Raw genomic sequence first — 6,738 nt, forward strand, 5'->3', positions numbered from 1 at the left:
AAGAACCCAAATAGTGCAGCACCTTGATGCAAATATTTCACATATATTTATGTCTCACATTGAAAGATTGCAAAAGTTGCGTTTCACATCTGTTGCTTTTTTGCTGTAACGGTTGTGGCTGAAACTTTTACGGTGCATTCAATTTACAGTATTGATTCAAAAGCTCTTTAAGTTGTTGATTTAAATTGTAATAAACATAATTTTCCTCCTGGTCACACAAAAATGTCCTGGTGACAGTCCGGATAATGGAATGTGTATTTCCCTTGGCTGTGAGCCTGGTGCTTGGCATTGAGAAATAAAGAAAAAGAAAGAGAGAGAGGGGGGGGCGGGGGTGGGGGTGGGGGGGTGGGGGGCATCTTTAGCCATGGTCTCCAGACCCCTGACCACCTGCTCTCCCTCCCTGCATGCCAGGCTGCCTGGGGGTCACGACGGACAGACACGCTCAGCAGACCTCCACTTATACTCCTTGGAATTTGACTCGAATGCATGTTCCCCCTCATTAATCGTGCCAGCAAGTGTGTGTGGGTATGTGTGCATGATCAGCATGTGCATGTACATGTGGTGTGTGTAAGCAGGAGTGAATGTGCGTGTGTGTCCCTGTGGCTGTTTGTATATATATATATATTTATATGTATGTGTGTGTGTGTGTGCGTGTGGAGAAGCAGGCCTGGCCCCCTGGGGGGTGACACGGTGGGATGGTAGGAGCTGGCTGCCTGGTGATGTGACAGCGCTGGGGCAGAGCAGAGCCGGTCGGTGCAGCTCCATCTGTGGGCCTTCTGTTCTTCCACTGCCTGACCTTTGACTGTCTTTAGGTGTTACATGGCAAGGGCATCTGGGCTCCACAGCCCTCTGGGGCCGTTACTGCTGTGGTCTCAGTGCACCTAAGGGTTACCTTGGTGGTGGAAGTGTGCATGAAGTGGCTCCAGAATGAAACGCACCTTCCGCCGTAAGGTCAAACGGCTGTTGGATTCGGGAGTGTGGGGGGTTTCTGGATAAAACTGAGAGGGGATTTTGTAGAGGCTTTTATTCATACTTGACACTGTGTTAATGAGAGAAAAAAAACTGTCATTTCACAGCATTAGTTTGGGTGCAATATCCCAAAGTCAGCCAATCCACTGAGGAGAGGAGAAAGAGAAAATTAAGCATCTGCTTCATTTCCCTAACTGGCCGTAGCCAGACTCATTAACAAGAGCTATGCTCATACAGCAAGGCTCCACAGAAACTGGAGTGTTCATAGAAACATGCAGACAGCCAGTTAAGGGAGTAAAGCACGTAGCAGACTATTAAGTTTGCATTACGGCTCACCTCCATTTTCAAAATCATATCCAGAATCAGAATGAGAATCTCAATGGGATATCATACATTGACAGCAGATTAGTGACAACCAATGACATTAACTTAAAGGAGCCCTTTATAAAACCATACAGTTTGATGCTCCAGACTCACTGCCTTCTGTCTCCAATGAGAAGGAACATCCTCAATTAACCTCTGTGGTGATGATGGCGAGCTGCAGGGCTGGCTTAAACAAAGCTGCCTATCAGGCCGTTAGTGTGATGGGAGCTGCCTGGCAGGATTACTGGGTCACTGAATGTGAGAGCGGAGCTCCAGTGTGACATAACATAATGGAGGCTGTTGTCACTGTGGACAGAGACTGTTTATGGCCTTAGCAATATTAAAGGTTTCAGATAAAGAGGTTAGTGGGAGTCAGAGGAATCAATTAGCTTTTCGTGGGGCGAGGTTCTTAAGATTCATTAGTGACAGCCTAATTACAGAGGAACAATGGGCTGATAATTACATCTGCAATAATTAATACACTTAATGTAACAAAGGGAGCGTTGAGAACACAATCATCTGCTAATAGGTTATTACCAAGTTGATACAATCAGCAATTCTGTAATGGGAGACGACATAGCTTGAAAACTTGTCTCAGTGTGGAGAATGATAGGGCCTTTTATTACAGCAGGACTCTTTGACTAGAACATCAAAATGTATTCTCTCGAGTCCAGATTTTGGCAATCAGGGAAGTTCCCTTCCTCACCAAACAGGCTTTTTTGCAATGAAAGCATTTAATTACAAAGAAATACACAGCAATCAGTGAACAATAATAATCATTAATCCCCAATCTGAATTTGTGATGTATGTACTGTATGTATGTACAGTATGTATGTATGTATGTATGTACAGTATGTATGTATGTATGTATGTGTGTATGTACAGTATGTATGTATGTATGTACAGTATGTATGTATGTATGTATGTATGTGTGTATGTACAGTATGTATGTATGTATGTATGTATGTACAGTATGTATGTATGTATGTATGTATGTGTGTATGTACAGTATGTATGTATGTATGTAAGTGGGGTGTGACATTCACTTTGTTTATGTTGATCTCATAGAATTGAAGCTGTCGATGTTGATTTTGATCTAAATGTGGTTCAGAGCTGTAAATGGTTTGTTTAACTGTGTTGTTTACAAACATATAGAACACCAATCTTGTGTTAAAGCCATTTTACACCAATGTGATGCGAAATGTGAAGTGAAAATGCAAAAAAAATGCATGTGTTTTTTCAGATCAGACAGGGATTTTAAGTGGTCTGAAATGACCTGAAATTATATACCTTTTGAGAATTTACATGTACCCATGCTGACATTTTTAATATAGTAACATGTACTGTGTAACATTACCGTGATACGTATAAAATTAGATAAAATTAAAATAAAATAAAACAACAAAGAAACCATGAATTGGGGCTTTAAGCTCCATCTCCCAGACACTAAGTACCCATATGAAGCATTTTTATACTAGTATACTATAGTATTGCATACGCTTCACTATAATACTAGAATTTCTTCACAGCAGTTCATTTTTTAGGGATTTCTTTTGTTTTTTTTGTTCTGCAGTATGTGTGGGAGTCCTCTTGATGTGTCTATATTTAGTGGCATAAATGAATCCCAGAATGCGTACCACTAATTATGTTTATAATTTCTGCCATATCTTTATGAATCCTGCCATTCCAACCTGCAGCGTCCATCTAGCAGGTAATTTAAACCCAAGAGAGGAGGGTAGTTTTTAATTGATTGTTGTATGCTTGGCAGGTAGTGCCTTAGAAACCCTGGGCCATGGTCAGGGGAACTATAACTGCTCATTAGATGGTGTAATAGCATAAAGTGTCCACAGGGAAAGTCATCAACCACCTCCTCATTATTACTGCCGCACACCTTTACTTGTGTGAAATGGTGTAGTCCACAGCAGTGTAAATGCAGGAGAAGCCCATGAGATCAGACTGTCTGCTCTGTTCTCAGCAGCCTTGACAGATGTCAACATGTGAAAGACTTGTCCTTGGGTAAGTCTCCAGGGGGTTGGGGGATATGTGGCTATATATGATGTAAGCCGTAGGAAACGGAGAGTCCTTGGCAGAGTATGAAGCTTTATTGGAAAAACTTGGCATGTTTGTTTGAGCTTACTAATGTTGGTTTAGTTTCAGAGATCTAAGAGGCAAACACATCAGTGTCTAAACTAAACCAGCACCAAAAATGAATTAACTGTGTTTTACTCTATAGTTGCAGTGAGCACGTTTTTGCAATGCAACCTTTTTGCCATGAGCCTTTGGACCTAACTTGCTCTGCCTTGTCATATTGATTCCTGAAGGGGGAATTTAGTAGGTATTTAGTATCTTGGTCAAGGACACTTCAGCAGGGAGGATGCTGGCTGTCAAAGGGATCAATCTTAGGTCTCTGTTTTGGAAGACGGTGTTCCTCTAAAAATCTATCTATCTGCACATTTAGCCAACGCATATCATTTAGTTTATTTCCACTTCCTCATTATTTAAAGCATCACACCTCCCCACTGCACTGAAATGAGACAACTCATTAATTATATCGACCTTTCAGTGTCTGCCGGCACATCTTGTGCATCGCTGCAGGAGGTAGCGTGGAGGCAGCGGACTGAGTCAAGGCTACATCTGACTCTGTGTCTGTCTGTCTGTCTGTCTGTCTGTCTGTCTGGCAGACAGGTATATTGACTTTCATTCACAGGACATATCTCAGCGTTTGCTCAGGGTAAATGTTAGAGCTATGGCTTTGCTTGACTGATGCTGTGGATCTCCCTCAAACTAAAGTAAATATTCCCCTTGTGAGCAACCCTAGCTAGATAGCTACAGGCTGGCAGCAGGACATTCACCGCTCTATTACAACTGGCAGAGAACGACACAACTCAGCCAAACAGCCTGACTACTATTTGCACCTATACTCACATTCTGTACATTGTAGTTCTGCCAGTTTGGCCTGTCCCACTTTCAGCCATTTTTGGGCGTAAATATGTGTACACAGTTATGTATCATTATGACCAGTCAATATAGTTAATTATTTACTTTATTCTTGTTTGCATGAAGCTTGGGTGTATTCAGGTCAAGAGATAATGAAGTGCAGTGCATTTCTTTCATCAGTCCAACTATAATAAACTTGTTGAAAGTAATATCACCCCAAAATTCAAATGAGTGAGAAAAGAAATGGCAAAATATTTTAGACATTAATAACACTGAGCAATTGATCTTCTCTTGCTCAGAAGCAAAATCTATACGCCTAATTGTTTTATGGCTTGACCTAAGTGCCCGTTTTTCACAGATGACATGAAATGCACCCCGGCACCGAAACACATTGACTTAAAACGCCAGAGGTGAGTAAGAAATTGAGTAAAAGGCAAAATAAAGCTTGCCATGGCCAATTAGATAGTCGTGTCATTCTTATTTCAAGACTGGCTTGACTGACTTTCTCAAAGTTTCTCAAAGACAACAGTGTCAGTGTCGCTTACCAATAAATATCTCTGAGTACGCAACTGCAGTACAGGGATGTCTCTAAACAAACACACAGCACATACATGACTTCCTAGGTATGAAACTGGAGAGAGAGCATGTGTGTTTCTGTGCATAATGCTCTCTTCTTATGGCGTCTTAATTAGAAGCAAAAGTAAGTGTGTATGCCTAACTCCCCTTAGATCCAACGTGGGCCCTATAGGGACTTGGCTGTACTGGCTGCTAACTATTTCTCATGCTGCGGCTGGCCCCCATGCAGTCCTCCGAACCCTCCACCTCCCCAGCCTGCCTCCTGGTCGGTTCCCCATGTGCACACGCAGAGGTCAGGTCGTGACCCTGTCAAGCCTGCTCACCTGGGAGGTTAAACACGGGGGAGGTGAACTGGTAGCCTGGCAGCGATGGGAGTGCGCTGGGTCTCCTGAGAGAGAGGTGTATGTATGCGTGTGTAATTTAGAAGAGGCTGCTTGTGTGTGTGTGTGTGTGTGTGTGCTAGTGTGCACATGCATGTGTCTACGCAAATGGAGAACTTTTTCCTTGTATTTGCATATGCTTGTATTTATGTGAATGTGTGTGTGCCTGTATGCATGCATTTACATATTGCATATGTGCAGTTCTGTGTGCACATATGTCCTCCCTGCACTGACAGAGAAGCTCTAAATACCCCCCCCCCCCCCCCCCCCCACACACACACACACACACACACACCCGTCCCTCAAATCAATTTGTGGTCACCTCGGAAAGGAATTTCATACTGTTTGTTATTACCATTGAACTCCCCCTGCCTGCTTGCCTCCACCCAGCCTTTGATTCAACATCACCCGGGGGGAAGAGGGGGTGAACTGCATGAGATTCCAGTGACAGCATAGCTTCAGGCAGGGCTAACCCAGCGTTTATAAACCTGTTAGACTTAATCTCCCTGCTTATTACCAGTGGAGGTCCTGTACTTTTTTAACCTTTTCAGCAGCAGGGCAGGCTCTCTGTGCCCCTGAGAGAGGTCTGCACCACCCATCCCACAGTCCAGTGGCTGAGTAAGCACTGATTAATACTGTGCACTCATCTTTGACTCTTAAGTGCCTGGGTCTGTCACATGGTGTACTTAGCTTCTGGGGTTTCAAAGTCCATTTTACCTCTGGAATGTAGTACAACCTTTACCGCTCACGTTTGTGAGTCAGCACCCATTGATTAAAAGTAGTGTGATTGTTCAGTGATAACTTAACATCAGAGGTGTTGATTAAATTCAGCTCACTCTCCTGTCAGTGACGTTGTTACAAAGCTCTCCTTCCCAAGTCTTCTTTAACCTGATCGCTTCGCAAAGAGTGGATTTTCTCTCTAAACCCCCGCTATTCATGTTTTATTAATGTCATATGCTGTCGAGTTGGTCTCTCCTAACTGACTTACCAGGTCATCCCTTTCCTTGTCACAAATCAAATTAGCCCAGGCTGTGATTAATCATCAGGCGGAGCACCCAGTGAAAGGGGGCTGACACCTTATTAATTTCCTTAATTACATCTCGTATTAGGTTTCAGAATTGTCCCCTCTAATTACGGCGCCTTTGACTCCCAACTCTTTCAACCTGGCTACGCAAATTATTTGTGCAACCGGAGGTATTTAAATGGATTCCATTTAATATAGGTGAGTGTGATTAATGTAGTAAAGACAACAGGGGGAGGTTCGGGTGGAAGGTTCTCAAACTGCTTTGATTTCAAGTTCTTTAATTCGCTACACAGCAGGAAGTCTGGGATAGGCTTGAAGGGTGGCCTACTCACCACGTTAAAGCCTGGATGATACGGGTAACACATCATCTTGAAAATAAACTAGTGAATGGGTTTATGAACAACTGAAATGTGGTAATAACTATAAATATTCTATAGCCTCTATGCGCTACATTTGATGAGTACCTTGCTTGTCTACAAGTCAATTTTT

Source organism: Centroberyx gerrardi, chromosome 5 (assembly GCF_048128805.1).
Source record: "Centroberyx gerrardi isolate f3 chromosome 5, fCenGer3.hap1.cur.20231027, whole genome shotgun sequence".
Taxonomy (NCBI): domain Eukaryota; kingdom Metazoa; phylum Chordata; class Actinopteri; order Beryciformes; family Berycidae; genus Centroberyx; species Centroberyx gerrardi.